The sequence below is a fragment of the Pogonomyrmex barbatus genome, unplaced genomic scaffold (assembly GCF_055798465.1).
Source record: "Pogonomyrmex barbatus isolate J1 unplaced genomic scaffold, ASM5579846v1 scaffold19, whole genome shotgun sequence".
Lineage (NCBI taxonomy): Eukaryota > Metazoa > Arthropoda > Insecta > Hymenoptera > Formicidae > Pogonomyrmex > Pogonomyrmex barbatus.
This window is the reverse complement of record NW_028297115.1, coordinates 4,220,518-4,239,353: the sequence shown is the minus strand read 5'-3', so window position 1 is coordinate 4,239,353 and position 18,836 is coordinate 4,220,518. Positions and strand designations below refer to the sequence as shown.

Genomic DNA, 18,836 nt, shown 5'->3' with positions numbered 1-18,836 from the left:
ATGCCCTGCACAATATTTTATCTTTTTGACTATTAATTATAGACCTCTGTTTTTTGTTCCATTCTAATTTATTATATTTGTAACAATTTGTATTATTCTGTTGTATTATATTTAAAAGGATTCAAATTTAAGATCGAAACGAATACAAATTGTTTTGTTAAATATACTCATTTTAAACACTTAATGTTAGCTCTTATTGTATTAATTTACTGATTATACATTTAAGTATAGTATTTATACAGAGTGTCTCACTAAAAATGTTATAATTTAATATTCCTGAAACTGAACGAGAAATATGAAATCTTTATTTTTCAGCGACGTTTATCGAAGAGGACATTATCTGATGATGTTAATTTTTTTGGAGTGGAATCATTAAGGTCATTTCAAATATATCTTGATTTTCTTAACTGACAGCATATATTTTTCATTACATACAATTGTAGCCTGTCTTTTGCTATAAATGATCACATATAGTCAAGATCATACTTACCCAGCAAACGAAAAATAATTGGAAAATATTGAAAAATTATTCATTAAAGTGATGTCAAATGAAGTTTTTGGATTTTTTGAATCTATTTTTCAATTTTATATTTATTTTCTATCCGTGGTTCATTATCAAAAGTAAATAGTCAATCTATAATTAGTGATTCACTTGAAGATTGGCTATTTACTTAGATTGGCTATTTACTTTTTGTATCTCATCCAATGTGCGATGAGAAATGAAACGTGCGATCAATCCATTTGAATCCGTAAATACAGATTAACCATTTGCTTTTTATCTCATCTAATGATTATCAAAATCAAACTTGCTACCAATCCGTTTCAATTCATAATTGTAGATTGGCCATTTGCTTTTATTATCCACTCGAGTCCACGAGTTTTGTATATATCACGATATATATAGTAGGGGTACGTACCGTTGCACGCATGATGCGCATGGAGAATGAATGAGGTCGTTCCGTTTCATTCCATGCGCAGTTCATGCGCGTATAAAAACAATTTCCCCTATCATACCGCGCAGCGGTACATGAGAACGCATAGGCTGCTTCAGCTTCAGCTCTCGAGGTCGTGCGTAATCCATGCGTAGTCCATGCGCTTAGGTGGAAAAGATGTCTCTTAAAAAGTTGTAAGTTTATGTTGACAATGAATTGTGGATATTCGATGTAACTGCCGAACTTCAAGCGGCAATAACTGCTAGACAATAAGTGCTAATATCGTAAAAAATTATATGAAGAAGATTTTATAGCCATATTGAATTCCAATAAAAATATATATTGAGTATATTATCAGCCGGCATTTTGTCCGCCATGTTTATTTACAATAATCCATATCCCAGTGTGCATAAGTCTGTTTTTCTATGCGCAGGAAAAAAGGGAACGAGCCAATGCGCTCATGTAATGCGCTATCATCTCATGCGATCCATGCGTGCAACGGAACGCACCGTAGCGCAACTCTCCGTCGGTGCCTTTGATGTTAGCATATGTTAAAATGAATTGCGCATGCGTGAGCGAGGTATGTAACCAATCAGATATTCTGCCTCATTCCTCTTTTTATTATAACTTTATTTCTCTTTCTAACTTGTACATGCACAGTGTACGTTTAGAATAGAAATATACATAGGCGCATGAAATTTATTTCTTGGTATTTATTTCATTATATATTCTTCAATGAAATATACATACAGAAATAAAGTTAAATTTTAAATATAAAAAAATAATTTTAGATAAATTTTATTTTATATTTTATCAATTTGTATTGCTATATTATATTATGTATTGTCGTATTACACAAATAAAATTATACATGGCTTTTCTAAAAATAAAAGTTAATTAACAAAATTAATAATGATTGTTAATAACTAATTAGCAATTTATATCTGAAACAAAAAAGTTACAAATTATTTAAAAAAACACATAAATTTATTATATAAAACTATTAATTTATTTAAAGTAATATATTATATGATAATGTATATGCAAATATGCAAATTAAAAAAGTAAAAAGAAAAAATACATTAGATAAAACAATATGTTAAATATATTGTAAATATATAAATAATATATTTATTGTTAATAAATTTTTTTTAAATATCGTTAGTGTATCTTTATTAATTTAACTCTATATAATATATAAAACAAGTATTATACTATGCAAATAATAAATGAATGAAATAAATAAATAATGAATAGAAATAAAAAGTTCATAAATCACATACTTACACAAAACAATATAGATTTAGAAAATGAAGAAACAAATATTGACAAATATTAATATAATTAAAACTATGTCATATTAAAAGATAATACAATAATACAATAATAAACATACAATAATAAACATGAAATTTAAATGCAGATGCAATGTTAAACAAATTAAGATGCCTTAATTTCTAGTATTCTTAAATTAATGTTTTATTTATTTCTTCCATACAACTCATCAATATTAGTTTGTGCCTCAGCTAATCGATTCATTTCGATACGAACCAAGAAAAGAGCAGTAAAGAAAAAAACTTAACAATTAAAGTTAAAATTTTAATGTTTTTATAACCCTACGAGATGTATATTCCCGTCACTTTCTGTTGAACGTTAAATGCTTGTATAGACATCTCAAGCTAACAAATGGAGAAATTATAGAGGAGAAGTGAGACGAAATATCCGTGCCCTGATTGGTTACATACCTCGCGCATATGCAGTTCATTTTTACATATGCTGAAATCGGGAGAGTTGCGCTACTGTATATACTGCGATATAACTACAAGCATAGGGAATGGATTCATATTTTTATTTTTGAATCATTATTGTAACTAGACGTATAGAAAACGAATTCAATGTTCAGTATATACTGTGATCCAATATCTATAAAATTAAATATCTTTTTCACGATTCGGAAATTTGATTCAAATTTATTCAATTCAATTCGTTCTCGTTTGCTAGATACTTAAGGGTCGGCAGGGAGACTACAGAGATCGCTATCGGAGATGAATTTCTTTTCACCCATGTTATGGATGTTATGTTATGTTAAAATACTACAAGAAAAGCTAAGCTAAGCAAGATTAAGCTCGGGATTTGTCGACAAGACCTGCTGACATGCTATGTCAGCAGATTGGCAGCAGAAACCGAGCAGAGCCTGCCATTACACAGTTATTTAAATATATATATATATATATATATATATATATATATATATACATACATACAGCCAGCAAAACATAATATTACATATAATGTATATGTATATGTTAATTGTAATTTCCTATTCAATAATATAACTGTTAATAATAACATAACACATGCGTTATATAACAATTACATTGTTGAATAGGAATTACAACTAACATATACGTTACATATAACATTGTATTTGTTGTGTATTTATATATATATATATATATATATGTGTATATATATATATGTGTGTGTGTATATAATATAATGTGTATATATATATATATATATATATATATATACACACACACACACAATTTAAATAGCTGGCAATAGTAGACTCTGCTCTGCGATTTTTGCTGCCAATCTGCCGCCAGGTTATGTCAGCAAGCTCTGCTCAATTTTTTACCGTCAATTCGTTCGCAGTCCAGGATGGATGCAGTGAACCAACAGGAGCTTTAATTGTATTCAAAAGTCAAAACAATTTTTTTTAATTTTTTATTTCAAGCTCTAGATTTACCCTCTGAAACATTGATATGTAATTAAGAATTATTCTATACAATAAATTTATAATAAATTGTATATTTACATTCTTTTTCTTAATTACTGAATGAAATTAATTTGTCAAATTAATTAAATTAACTAGAGTTTTGCATACAAGAATATATCAAAAGAAATTGTACCATATATATGACTTGATGGCCAGTCACGATGACAAAGACAATCTGATATGTTTTATAATAATGCATTATTAACTACGAAGAAATGATTCGCCTGCATTTATAGAATAATCACTTGGAAATGTTTGGAGTCAGAACAATAAAGACCTCTTCTATCAATTCGTTGGGATATTGTTGCAGGAGTTGCTGCAGCCTATAGTGACCGTCTTGATCTCTTAACGATCATTGCTGAAACCGGTGAAGCTCTTACCAGCTTTGGTCTCATGCAATAATGACGAAAAGCACGTAAGAAAGATGAAGATGCAGCATTACTTTCATTTTACATTAATAATTACAATATAAAGATAATAAAACTAAATAAATCATATAACAATAATTACTAAAGAAAAAATAATAATTCATTATTAAAACTTACATTAAAGAATAATATTAATACTGAAACACTTTATATTATTTTAAATTTGCATAAACAAACTTTGTTGGTAATTTCTCATTTTTTTACAGGCGAAAGAAATTATTAAATACTTGGAATTTTATCTATACAAGCAGGATTCACAGGAGCAAACCATCCATAATTTCCTTCTATTTTTGTATGCATGTTACAAGTAAGATGAAGTGATGCGATATGTAAGCTCTCAAGGTAAACTTTTTTTTACAGAGCGTTTAAATTACTCTATTAATTTAACTTATAATTTAAATATTCAATATGCTATGATTTATTATTTTCATGTCAAGATATCGGCATGATACATTATGATGTACATTAAGTGTTGCGACTGTGTCAAGAAGTAGGCTTGATAGAAATTTGCGTACAATTATCGGTTTTACTTGATCTATGGACCACCGCTGTAAATTTCGCGCTTACAATTAATGTAGATCTTGCCGCCATACCATTTGATCATGATGAACTAAGGAAGAAATTATGGTTAAAGATAGATAATTTTGAATCACTTTAAAATTAAGAATCAATTTTAATTCAGTTTCAAAAAATTAATTTTTAAATATGCCACAAATTGATTATTTGAAATTTGTAATTATAATTTATTATAGATTATTTATGTATATTCCTAAAAGACTTGATTGAATAAGCTCGTAATTTATTGTCTCTTATTTATAATAGATTAGTGATAGTCTGTTATTTATAATTACTAGTAATTAATCTTTAATGTTAAAACAATCTCCACATTTTTTTCGTCAAACTTCAACTTGTTGAACTTTCCTATCTATCCAATGTAAATTAAAGCGATGCAAAATTCATTTGAAAAATTCATTTGAACATCCTGTATGATTCATACCTGCAATAAACTAATGAAGAAAGCCTTTACATTTTTCGCTCCTTCTACTTAGGCATACATATCCTTAATGCCAATTGCTTTGCAACACGCTTTTATCGCATAGTGGCAAACAAGCCCATACCTTTCATGCATTTTCTTCACGAATATCTTTGTTTCTAAATTGAGTGAAAAAGTCGTGCAACACTAAAACAGTCATATTGAGTCATATTAAGATTATTAAAAGTTATCTCTATTGTTACAAGATTAAATTCTCATAGAATTAAATCAAGAAAACAAGCGAGATACCAATCCAGCATATCACATAATTACATTATTTCTTACCAGTATGCTCTTTGTATCTAAGAAGTATGTACATTAATCTTAGACTTGCTCTGTTATTGGCTATCTTTAAAGCTGCTTTTTATACAGGTGCTTTAACTAGCACAAACTCAGACCATTGCCATTTCCTGTTACAACAAATACACTAATGCGATTCTTGTGTCTCAAATCAGTCATACAGCTGACTAATTTGCTTTTTAAAACCCAAGTTTCAAAATCATCAGAGGTATCTGTAAGATAGATATATTGCAGTACAAGACTTTGTTACCATTACTATAAATTATAAAGTAAATTATTAGAGCATTACATTCAAAAATTATGTAATTTTTATTATCATATTGACTACAATATAATATTACACATATACACATTTACCGCGCGCATGTGTATAAGAAACATATATATATATACATTATACATACATGTGTATATATTTGTAACAGTTACTAAATATATTAAAAACCTTCTTCAATAAGAAAAGGAAGTCCAATCTTTCTGTCACTCATTTGAAGGCTTGTCCAATCATGTTTCAATGATGATAATTTGATCCGTTTTGGTTTAATCTGGTACTTTTGCTATAGTTTTGCAAACTTCTCTCTTTTAGAATCTAAAGGTAACCTCTGTTGTTGAACAAGCATCTTTCCTTTGAATGCAGGAAATTGTATTAGAATTTTTTTACATCAATAATTGGACCTCTATTTAAATCCCTTTTTCTTGCTAATCCTTTCATTCTACCTCTATGTCTTCCTGCATTACTGACAGTCGTCATAGCTTTCTATAATTCATCTGCAGATTCTAAAAAATGCAATAAGATACTATTAAGATACTATTTAATTATTTTCTATAAGTTTATTTAAAATCTTACACTAAAATTTCACTTACTATTTACAAAAAATGTTGAATTCTTCGTATCACATATCAGAGGAATATGTATTTTCAACAGATGTGACTGACAGTACACACATTTTGTGCATCTGAAAAAATATAACTTCCTTAATGTACATTCACAAATAAGTCGTATTAAAAATTAATTCGATTAAATATTTGTGCAAGTTATATAATATTCTGTATAGAAATGATGTTTCGTTCGCGTATTCCGCACTATTGCTTATCGCACCGTTTCATTGCTTATACATGCGATAATCTTTGTCATCTTTGCAAAATTTCTGAAAATGAATTTCCGAAATATGTAATATTCGAATCGAGGCCATTTTTAATTCCTTTGATAGAATAAATGATAATGATAAAGTTAAAAGACAAGACCTAAATCTCGAGGCTGTTGGATCTTCTTTCTGTCTTTCGTATAGCTTAGTGTCGATCCACAATAAGTATTTAATCTTTATGTCGTAAGAAATTGACCAATCATAGTCGATTATTCTTTTCATATTCGATTATAATTGGTCAATTTCTTACTTCTTAAAGCTTAAATCACCTATTAGTGTCGGCCCACAATAAGTATTTAATCTTTAAGTCGTAAGAAATTGACCAATCATAGTCGATTATTCTTTTCATATTCGATTATAATTGGTCAATTTCTTACTTCTTAAAGCTTAAATCACCTATTGTGGACCGACACTTATGGACCGACACTTATACGGGAAAAATTAGCGTACAGCTTCTTATTCCATTTTGCTACTCCATTTTTTACCAGTCATGTGCACGCATGCGCACAAAATTGCGCACGCATTGCTGTTCTATAGTGTTAATAAAATACCGCCAAATACCGCAGTTTTTAGATTGGTTAAAATACCCCAAGTAATGTGTTGACTATGACGTATATTCACTCTAGGGGGTCAATCATGTAACTTTTTCCCTAGGGCGGAAATGTGAAAAGTTTCACGTGAACTTACGATCATATACGATTTTGCGGGATCAACTCTCTCAAACGTGAAAATGTGAAATTTTTCACATTTGTTTGAACTTTTTTGCCATGTACCTTGGTGGCGGAAAGGCGGAAATCTAGGGAATTAATAAATATGCTTCGGAATTAGAGAAGATTAGGGCGTTAGGATATGAGTAACTTTATATGTACATTATTAGAAACAAAAATATGCGTAATTAAAGATTATTTAATGTTTTGTATTTTTTTAAATGTTATTTTTTGTTCAATTTGTTTTGCGCGTACTACAAACTGCAGTTATTTTTATTTTTATTTTCATTTTGTGCGTTATGTATTTATTATTTCTGATATATATTAATACACAAAATTCTTAGCTATACAAATTTATTAATTATTTATTAATTATTTATTAATTATTTTTCCTTATAAGTATACGTGTCTATAATTATGTTTTTCTTTTTGTTTTAAGACTTGTTTTTCTTTTTCAAAGTTATTATATGGTTTGATTGTATGTACTGTACAACAAATGTATTATATTTCTTTTATATAATAAGTAGATGTATTATTAATAATTGCCATATGTTATTGATATGTAATATATGTTAATTAACAAACAGTGAAATTATTTAATATTCTTATGTTTATGGTCTTATTTTATGTTTTTAAAAAAATATATTTGTTTTGTTCTCATTGAGTTCCTTATTCTTCTCATAGTAATTATTTATAAAGCATTTGTTATTACGATATTATTTATTATTTAAATGTAAAAAAAGTATTATTATAATATTATATTCTGATATTATTATATTACATTATTGTTATTATTGTTATTATTATTTTAATATAAAATATTAAATATAACACAATACAATATTATTTTGTTTTTCGAAACCTGAATAAATAAATTTCGTTTTTTCGTTACTATTAATTGGCAAATTGTTTTTCTTTCTACCTCATATACTCATTTGTTTTACTATTCCTACTTCATTTCTTTAATCTTTATATAATTCTTCCAATCTTCTTTATAAACTTGTACATTTTTACCGCATTTCTTTTTCTCTATTATTCATAAAAATATACTACTTCTTTAATATATTTCTGTTTTTTAAAACATTACTTAACCTATACTTGTTGTATTTATTACATTGTCAAATAAGACAATCTATATTTCCCACTTCACCATATTTACATCTGGTTCTATCTATAATTTTTCCTACTGAGAGATTCATTTAAATTATAAAGATTTGGCCTTATCTTATTTACAAAAGTTATCAAATATCTTCCTTCCTTAAATTTTCTAAATAAAGTAATTTGTTTTATATATATATATGGGGAGGAGAGAGAGAGAGAGAGAGAGAGAGAGAGAGAGAGAGAGAGAGAGAGAGAGAGAGATTAGAATGGCATTTAAAAGGACGTCAATTTAAATAACAGTGTAATGACAGGCTCTGCTCGGTTTTTGCTGCCAATCTGCTGCATAGCATATCAATAAGTTTTGTCATATTTTTGAGGACAGTTTGCTTACATCGTCTAATATTACAGACTGTATTCAATTTGTTGCCTTTTTGCCATCAAATGTTGCTAACAGGCTATGCTCGGTTTTTGCTAGCAATCTGCTGGCATAGCATATCAGCAGGCTTTGTCCTATTTTTGAGGGCAGTTTGCTCACATCGTTTGATATTACAAACTCTGTGTGCAATTTGTTGCCTTTTTGCCGTCAAATATTGATAGCAGGCTCTGCTCAAAATCTATTTTGCTATCGGAGACTAAGGAGCAGATAGTTACATTTATTTTAATTATTTAAGAGCTAAATTGCAAAATTGGTTCTGTAGGTAGCTTCGTAATTATAAAAGAAATTATCTTAACTATAAATATATAATATTATATAAATATAATTGAGTATACATATCTGTACTGTAAATAAGGAGTAGATAATCATTTTAGATCAAGTCGGAGTTAGCCCGTCACTCCTGCTGACTCTTAAATGAAAAAACGTTGTAAAATAACAGAAAATGTCAGAAAATGTTTTGTTTCAAACAATTTTTATAATAAGTGTCCGAAATTATTGCCTAGATATTGAAATGGATTCATATTTTCAGAAGTACGTATTTGCGAACAATGAAATGAATTCTCTTCAATCTATTTTAATTTATTTTCGTTTACTGGGTGTTGTGAACACTTGAAATAACAATGATTAATAGCAATAACTGATAGCTAACTGATAGCTAACAGCATAGATTTTGAGTGGATCCACTTAGCGCTACAAATGCTTCGAATTGTTTGGAACGTTGTTTTATCCACTTGGCATTTCGAAACGTTCTAATAGCACATATGACGTCATTAATACGTCATAGCTCGTATGGAAAGGAACTATTGAGAACTATTCAGATTTCTATAGTTACCATTCAATTTCTGTAACTTGAGTAGTAACTATTGGCGATTACATGCATGAATAGTAATTGAATAGTAACTGCGACTATTGGCAAATAGTTCTGAAAAGTAACTATTGCCGACTACGTGTATGAATAGTAACTGCAACTATTGGCGAATAATTCTGAAAACCAACTATCGGCGTCTATAGACGCAGTTACTATTCAATTATTATTTATGCATGTAATCGTCAATAGTTACTACTCAAGTTACTACAGAAATTGAATGGTAATTATAGAAATCTGTATAGGTCTCAATAGTTCTCAATAATTCCTTTCCATACGGGGGTGTATTCGAGAATTATATATATATATATATATATATATATATATATATATATATATATATGTATATACGTATATATAAGAATATATAGAATTATATATTAGGTGTACAAAAAAGTTCTGAGCTTTAGATTTTATACAACTGAAATAACAATTTAAATTTTATATATCTTCCCGCCCTTTTGCGGTTTTAAAGCGTTGACATTTGGCCTTCTAATATGCATACGGTTTGGCGTTTGATGCACATAAATAACTCAAAAATCAATAGTGTTCGATGGCAATAACAAAAGAGCATATTCGATTTTCCATTCACTTCGCGTTTCATCTGAAGAAAAATGCTACTGAAGCCACTGCAATGATTTGTGCTGCATATGGAGAGAACGCTGTAAGTCATACTACATGTAAAAGATGGTATCAAAAATTTCGCCAAGGAGATTTCAGTCTTGAAGATGAATCGCATGCTGGACGCTCTCAAAAGATTGAAACGGACGAATTGCAAGCACTGCTGGATATAAACTCTACGCAAACTGAAAAGGAGCTTGCAGAACAGCTTGGCGTTACGCAGCAAACCATTTCCGTACGTTTACATACGATGGGAAAGGTTCAGAAGGAAGGCAGATGGGTTCCGCATGAATTGCCCGAAGACAACAAAAATCGTCGGCGTGACACTTCACTCACTTTGCTTTCAAAGTTCCGGAAAAAAGATTTTCTGCACAAAATCGTTACAGGCGATGAAAAGTGGATTCTTTATGATAACCCTAAATGTAGAAAATCATGGGTTGACCCTGGTCAACCTTCGACATCGACGCCAAAGCCCAATATCCACGCCAAGAAGGTTTTGTTCTGTATCTGGTGGGATTGGAAAGATGTGTTGTATTACGAATTGTTACAATCGGGTGAAACAATCACGGCAGACCAACAACAACTGACCAATTTGAGCGATGCATTAAAAGAATTTACTGGCCAAGGACGTCGTAAAGTGATCTTGCTTCATGACAATGCTCGACCACATGTTGCGAAAGCGACTCAGGACCATATCTTTGCGTTAGGCTGGGAACTTCTCTCGCACGCGGCGTATAGTCCAGACATGGCGCCTTCCGATTACTACCTATTCCGGTCGCTGCAGCATCATTTGGCTGATACACATTTCGTGAGATTTGAAGAGATACGAAAATGCATTGATGACTTTATCGCTTCGAAGCCGGTGAGCTTCTATCGTCAAGGAATTTACAAGCTACCCGAAAGATGGCAAAAGGTCGTTGATGCAAACGGGGAATATTTTGCTGATTAATATTTTTTTGTTCGTTTTTTAATAAAGATTGAATTTTACAAAAAAAGCTCAGAACTTTTTTGTACATCTAATAAAAATATACATAGAATGCCCCGTTTTAAATAACGATGAAATTTCTCGATTATATATACTACGACATATTTTATATATATATATATATATATATACTATCGTATTACTAAATAGAATCTGTTATGTAGCAGTGAAAACGCTTGTGCGCGTATGTGTATGTTCCTATCATCACATACGTAAACGACACATAACATCTTTGAATATCCTTTTCCCGCGGTTTTTCCGCCAGGAATTAACTTCCCTATGATTATGTAATCTCCGTCGTTCAGCATCATCAATCCCATCCCCAATTAATTTCTCTTTGCACTCCCTCGAGACACTCGATGTCACCTACATCTAAATAATTTTCGCTCTCCTCCACTACAATTTTTTCTTTCGCGTTTGTCAGCGCATCGGTGCTGATCTTGCCGATTTCTTCGGCGATCTATATACGCTTTTTTTTCATCTCTCTCTCTCTCTCTCTCTCTCTCTCTCTCTCTCTCTCTCTCTCACTTCATCCGCGAAAATGATGCGACCAATCGCGATCGCCCGGCGGCGTGTCCGAGACAAGCCGGGCGATTTCACGTCGCAATTTCGACAACGGATCACGACACATAATAATTGTTCTTCCTCCCTCTCGCGAATCGCTTTGCACACGCATTTACGGCTATTTACGCAAATGTGCACGTACTCGCTCGCTCTCGCGCTCACTCACTTACGGCTTCATAGTTGTACATACGAAGGTAGTCTGAAAAGTTTTGAATCTAACATAGAAACAAGTATTTTTTCGGTCAAATATAGTTTTATTTTTCAACATAATCTCCTTTTAAGTCGATACACTTTTCCCATCGATGCTCTAATCTCTTTAACCCCTTCAAATAATAGTTGGCGTCTTGCTCCGCAAAATAGGCGTTTACGTATGCGATGACCTCCTCGTTCAATGAAAATTTCTGTTCTCCAAGCGAAACTTTAAGCTTAGGAAACAGGAAAAAGTCGCTGGGGGCCAGATCTGATGAATACGGATGGTCAACCAATTCGAAGTATAGTTCGTGAATTTTGACCATGGCGACCGCCGAAGTGTGAGCAGGTGCGTTATCTTGATGAAACAGCACTTTCTTCTTCTTCAAATGCGGCCATTTTTTTACCATTTCTGCCTTCAGCTTATCAAGTAATGATGCGTAATACGCTCCCGTTATTGTTTTACCTTTTTCAAGATAGTCGATACACATAATTCCGTGACTATCCCAAAAAACAGTCGTCATTACCTTCCCAGCTGATCCGGAACCGTCTCACCTTTTTCGGAGCAGGGTCACCCTTTGTTGTTTTGACTGTTCTTTTGTCTCTGGAGTGTAGTGGTGGATCCAAGTTTCATCTACAGTTATGAATCGATGCAAAAAATCTGACTCGTTTCGCTTGAACCACTCTAACAGGGTCTTGGAAATGTTCATTCGAATTCGTTTTTGGTCCAAAGCAAGCGCGGCACCCAACGCGAATAGCTTACGCATATCCAATTCTTCAGTCAATATATGACAAACGCGTTCTTTCGATTTGCCCATAGCCTCTGTTATCTCTCTAATCTTGATTCGACGGTTGTCCAGTACCATTTGGTGAACGTTTTCGATGTTATCAGCGGTGGTCGCAGTTTTTGGCCGTCCCGAACGCTCATCATCAGCCAAGCTATGGTACGACTACGTTTAAATTCAGCTGCCTATCTTTTTACGGTGGCAAATGATGGGGCAGAGTCCCCGTAAACAGCGTCCAATGATTTTAATTTACGCAGGCGTATTGCCTTTCAAATGTAAGAATTTAATCACGGCACGATATTCAATTTTTTTCATTTTTACAAAAACACTGACATCGACTGACACAAATGACTGTCAAACAACAACTGAGCGTCCAAAATGGCTGAAATTTTCACAAAAGTCTTTCAAAGCATATACTATTGTAGTACTAGAATGATTTTGACGAGTAACGTCATCTTCATGTTAAGGCTCAAAACTTTTCAGATTACCCTCGTACATGTTGCTATTTTAATAATGCACCCTCGCGACAAGAAAAACGGATCTATTTTACGTACAGATAGACATCACGTGCGTGGATCGAGGATCCCGAAGCTTCTCACCCATGGGAATAAATTCCCATCCGATCAAACGGGAATGATTACGGCGGAAAAATACTGGATTTTTCCTGGATACTGGAACGCTGGACTAGTGTGGATTTATGATGTGAACGAAGCGATAACAATTTTGAATGATAAGAAAAACGTTAAACGTTTCTATGAGCTCCGAGATCCACGATTTTTGCGTTACCCTGCAACAGGATTGCAATGGCAGGAGTACTGCTCCGACATTAACCGGACAAAGTAGTAGTAGTAGTAGTAGTAGTAGTAGTAGTAGTAATAATAGTAGTAGCGGCTGTACAGAATGTACAGATTTTATTATACTGTATAATATATCGCAATTGTGTTCCCTGTATGTGTAATGCATTGCAAAATGATGAGGTAGTACTGTTATGTACTTTTGGCAGAGTTAATGCGCGCGCGTGTGCGACGAGTGCTCACGTATTTGGCATGTTGACTATTAAAATAGTATTAAGGATAAAAAAAAAGAAGAAAAAGAAAAGAAGGAAAAAAAAACAAAAGGAAAAATGAAAAGAAAAAAAATGGATTCCCCTCAGTCTCTATCCCGTGTATTATTGTATTCCGCTCGCGCACGACGCGCTTTAAATACTAAATAATTCTCTATATCGTCTCTGATAACTTACGGTAGACGAGTATCGTTGTGAGAATAACCGTTTAAAACTTTCTGCAAACAAAAAAAAAACAGAAAAAACGAAAGGGAGAACAAATAAAAAAAAACGGAAAAAAATAAAACAGATTAATCTGTACAAAGTGTAAATACTGTAACAAATGAAGTAATATCGTGAGTGCTTGAGTATATCTCTATATATCTATTCATATAGGTAATATAAATCTATTGCATTGATCACATCTCATACAATCGGGATAGCAACTATTTCGCGCGTAAATCCACGCGCACTGTTTTTCACGTGTGTGATCGATGGCTATACTATATATTCACGGTACGCGACTTGCTCCGGAAAAGTCCGCATTTTAAATATTGTAAACAGGTAACAAAATGATAATGATCGTTTTGCCGCGTGACGCCGCCGCCGTGCCGCCGCGTCGAACTTCCGTGGCGAATGCGCTCGTTTTCCTCTCGGAAAGATCGACGTCGACGTTTACAATGTATAAACGTGATTATTGCTCGGTCAATTTGTTCTACTTGTTCTCTATGCGCGTATTCGCCAAGAAATATCTTGCGCGCGAGCAAGTTGCGAGCTTTTCCGCGGCCAAAATCGCACGACAGTCATCCGCTCTAAAATCGCAGTATAATCTCGTAAACGTTATATAAAATCGTAACTGTATAAAAGATGTGTACTTCGTCGGGTGTCGTCTCGGCATGATTTCAGATGTATGTGTTGTCCCACCGCGATATTATTACTATTATTATTCTTATCATTATTATAATAGTGGAGTGCGTGTACGCGGATGTACAAAAAGGCGAAACTGAAAATTGACTGTGTGATTACTCCAGAATAAAAAAGCGTCTTGTCTTTGGCACTGGTGCGCGCGTAATGTAACGTTTTGAATAGATATCATCCGTCGGAGCGTCCTGTAGGCTCGACTTCTCAATAACGATAAGTAGTACCAGAAATAGGTAAATCGGTTAACGGTTAAAATGCGACGGCGAGTAATCCGATTTAATGGTAATGTTGAACTATCAAAAGGCAGAGCGTTCTTCTCTTGGCGCCTTGTGTGTGTGTGTGTGTGTGTGTGTGTGTGTGTGTGTGTGTGTGTGTGTGTGTGTGTGTCGCGATTGGTTTGTGTTTACCTGAGTTTGCATTGGTTCTCTCGTCTCGCACTCGCTTGCGCTACAACTGCGTGTACGTGTTTATGCGTCATTCGCCGCTCAAAGCTCTCGCTATATCTCTCGTCTCGTTTAAAAAGCTCCTAATTAATAATCCTTACTTGACCGTTGCACTTTCATTAACTAGCTTTGTGATTCGCAGCGTTTTCGCGAGTGTGCCTGAGACGCCGTGCGCATCGTTGTGTTCCGTGCCTCTTCTATGTATCTTCCATGTCTCTTCCACTGTACGAATCTTCATAATCGTGCTCCTCGTGCTTACGATTTCTCGACGATTCCAGACGCGCACGCATTGCGATATCGTCTTCGCGTGACAAGGAACCGGGACGGCGTTCGCTGACGACGACGAAGAGTAAACGAAGGTACCTAACTGCAGCCTCTCCTCTCGTCTCGTATGCTCTAACCGCGGCTCGATCTCGCGGCCGGCTCTGGCGAAATGGTCACCGGGATCGTTGCTTCCGTTACCACTGCGCGCGAGCCGCGACGGCGACCGCAGTGGCGATGGGGAGGACGACAGCGACGCTGAAGATGTTGTTACTGGGACACGATGTTCGAAACCGAATGATTGGACTGCTTATGGAAGGCTTTCAGATTCATCTCGGTCTTGTGTTCCCGCCGCCTGACGGTGTTGTTCCTGGTGAACGTTCGCAAGCAATACGGCATCCGGTGATATCTGGTTACCATATTAAAATTTTCAAAATTAGGACTTACAAGCCAAAAACCCCGGACATTTGCAACCCTGGACAAAAATGCACTTAAATTAATAAAATTGATCAGAACAGTAAATGAATTATTATTTCACATCTAATTATTTGTTAGCATTCAGAGCAAAGAAAAATTTGAACTGAATACTAAATAAATACAGACTATTTTGATTTAAAATAAAAAGTTTTATTACAGGTTTAATTTAAGTTTTATTAGGTATTAAAATTAAAAAATTTTAATTCTTTTATGTGATATCTGTGCTATTTGGTAATGCAGAGTAATGCGAGAGGAATCAAAACAAAATATTTAGAAGATTTCTTGAAACCCCGGACGCTTTCAAAAAAGAGGACAGTGTCCGGGGAAAAGAGGATGGATGGCAACTCTACCTGATGACGGTGCCGCACGTGGGCGCGCAGATTCGACTCGAAGCCATACAGTCTCTCGCAGAAGGGACACTTCAATCTACTATCGGCTGAAAAATAGAAATCTCCGTTTAATAAATTTAAATTTGAAAAAATCCTTCGTTTAACAAATTTAATTTGATAAATCCTGCGATCATACGCGGATCGTATTACTCGTATTTGCGCAAAATTTTTTTTATTCATAAATGCGCATGCTTATATTTATAAACATGCGCAAGTATCATAGTTTTCAAAAAATACAAGCGTTACTTCTACATATATAACGCGGGACTTAAAATATTAATAAATACAAAAAGATATTTCGCATAAAATTGTTTCATTATGACATAGATCAGTGTTACAAAACAACAAAACAGCGTAAAGAAAGATAATTTTTTTTTTAGCGAAGATAGAATTTTTTCATGATTGCTTAATTTAATTGATATGTAAACCTATGAGTTAATCATAGTGTTCTACGAATGTAATACCGCGTGTAATACCGTGGCGAAATCTTCGTGGAAGGAAGCGTGAATGCAGATTGCGCAATCTAGCTTCTTTTTTCTTTCTCTTTCTTAGAGACATACACACACACACACACACACACACACACACACACACACACACACACACACACACACTTTTTCTCTCTCATATACATGTAGTTTTTGTATCCGCGCGCAGCCGCGCTTCGCCATTAGTCGGCAAGAAGAAAACAAAGTTCAGACTTAAGGCGGACGATTCATGATGGAGCATTAGGCCAATGCCTTCGAGATTGTTGGCGCGTGCAAGGCCAAACCTCGGGCTCCACGGGCTCTAATACACTTTCCATCCAGCCCGATTAACTTGCGCCCAAAGTATCATTTACAACCGCCGGTTCGGCCTTTTCGCTACGCGCGAACGCGAATAACCGATCGCGGGTAGCAAACGATCTTTGTCACGTGTGTTTCTAACGTCGCTCGCATATTTTCTATTATGCCAAATCTGAAAGTTTAATTCGAATTTTTTTATCACATTTGGTAATTTTTTTGCTTCCTAATATATAAACGACACATTAAAATAATGTAATGTCATCTTCTGTTAAATTGTTATTAACCAAGTTGTAACGACACCCGACGCACCCCCCTCAATTACGAGTAATTAATAACAGTGAGAGTCCCCGACCGATCAACCGTCGGGGCGCCGACACGGCGATCCGTCCGCGATCCCACCGTCGAGAAAAGCCCGTCGAACAGCGGACGCGGCAAAAGCGATGATCACGCGGCTTCACGTGCGCACCGCGTGAAATCATAAACACACGGAGAGGCCACCACCGCCGGCCCCGCTACCGACCGCACCACCGAACATCCTCGCGGAATTCCCGAGCGCGTTCGGCGAATTATCGCGGATATTCCGACGAGACATCCCCCGGAAACTACCCCGACCCGAGTCCGGCCGACCCGTTCCCGACGAAACCCGACCGATGGCCGGCTCGGGTATATTAAGCGAGTCCGGGAGATAAACGAGACCGATTCCCAGCGAGACAGTGACCAGTCCGACACTGCTCTCGATATTCCGAATCCTCTCCAAGAAAGCGATCTAGGGTGCTACCTATCGTGCCAGGAGCTTCTGGCCGATCGCTCCTCGAAAACTATCCACCAGCGCACAAGTAACTCACAGGTTGAGGAGCTTCTCAACCTGGGCTCCACAGAGAAAGCCCTTGTGCGCATCTTCCTTTGACGACCGAAAGGCAGGGAGCTTCCTGCATTCAAGCCGTCATAAACCTTGCACACAGCTGATCCGTCATATCAACACTCACAGCTGATCCGTCAAAACACGCCGGCCGAGATCCCCGCGCACCGTCGCGCCCGCGCCGCGCCTACCGAAGAACGCGACGAAATCCGGAGAACCGACCGCGAGCAAAAACAAGCGTATACAATACGTGGAAACCGCACGTCTTTTCGCCGTATCAACGGCGAGATAATCTGTAAATATTGTAAATATAAACCCAGCCAGTCAGCGTTGTAAATATAAACATAGAAATATCAAAAGACTCGATAATTTATTTCTCGTACCGAATCCTGACAAAACCGATCGACGCTATCCTGCAAAACCGAGCGACACAGAAATAGAGACGTTTTATAATAACCAAGTAATAACCAATGCTAGACATTTAAGAGAAATATCCCCGAGAATCCCCAAGAAGAAAAGAAGTACACAGAAAAAAATTAATCTTAAATTATTAAGAAAAATGTTTTCATATATAATTAAGAATATTATAATCTTCTCTAAAAATCTTAATTTTGATTATATGAAAATATAGTCTTTTAAACTTTGATTTCAAACTAATTTTTCTTCTGTCTAAATAATTAAATATTGCCATGTTTCAAATCTGATATAAAGATGTATATACTATACAGATATGTCATCCTATGAAATGGTGCATGATAATGCATTTTTCAAAAATTTTTTGTAACG

General features: G+C 34.5%; 1 protein-coding gene, 1 long non-coding RNA gene and 1 pseudogene across 7 annotated transcripts in view; 1 reads left to right on the top strand and 2 right to left on the bottom strand.

Moving 5' to 3' along the window:
• LOC105423132 (uncharacterized) overlaps positions 1-18,836 on the top strand; it is a 66,801-nt gene that overhangs the window by 11,072 nt on the left and 36,893 nt on the right. The gene's annotated exons all lie outside the window — the stretch shown is intronic.
• LOC105433497 (small ribosomal subunit protein uS5m-like) lies at positions 4,678-6,478 on the bottom strand (annotated as a pseudogene). The gene is made up of 5 exons (XR_016138944.1): positions 6,340-6,478; positions 5,921-6,252; positions 5,461-5,687; positions 5,140-5,322; positions 4,678-4,752 (listed from the first exon to the last, which is right to left on the bottom strand). The product of XR_016138944.1 is annotated as a small ribosomal subunit protein uS5m-like (transcript).
• LOC105423131 (uncharacterized) overlaps positions 10,857-18,836 on the bottom strand; it is a 39,147-nt gene continuing 31,167 nt past the window's right edge. For all 5 annotated transcript variants that reach the window (XM_089075567.1, XM_089075564.1, XM_089075568.1 and 2 more), the window contains exons 6-7: positions 16,368-16,453; positions 10,857-15,949 (exon numbers count right to left, since the gene is read on the bottom strand). The gene's annotated coding sequence lies outside the window, so the exon portion shown is untranslated. The remainder of the gene's footprint in view (positions 15,950-16,367; positions 16,454-18,836) is intronic.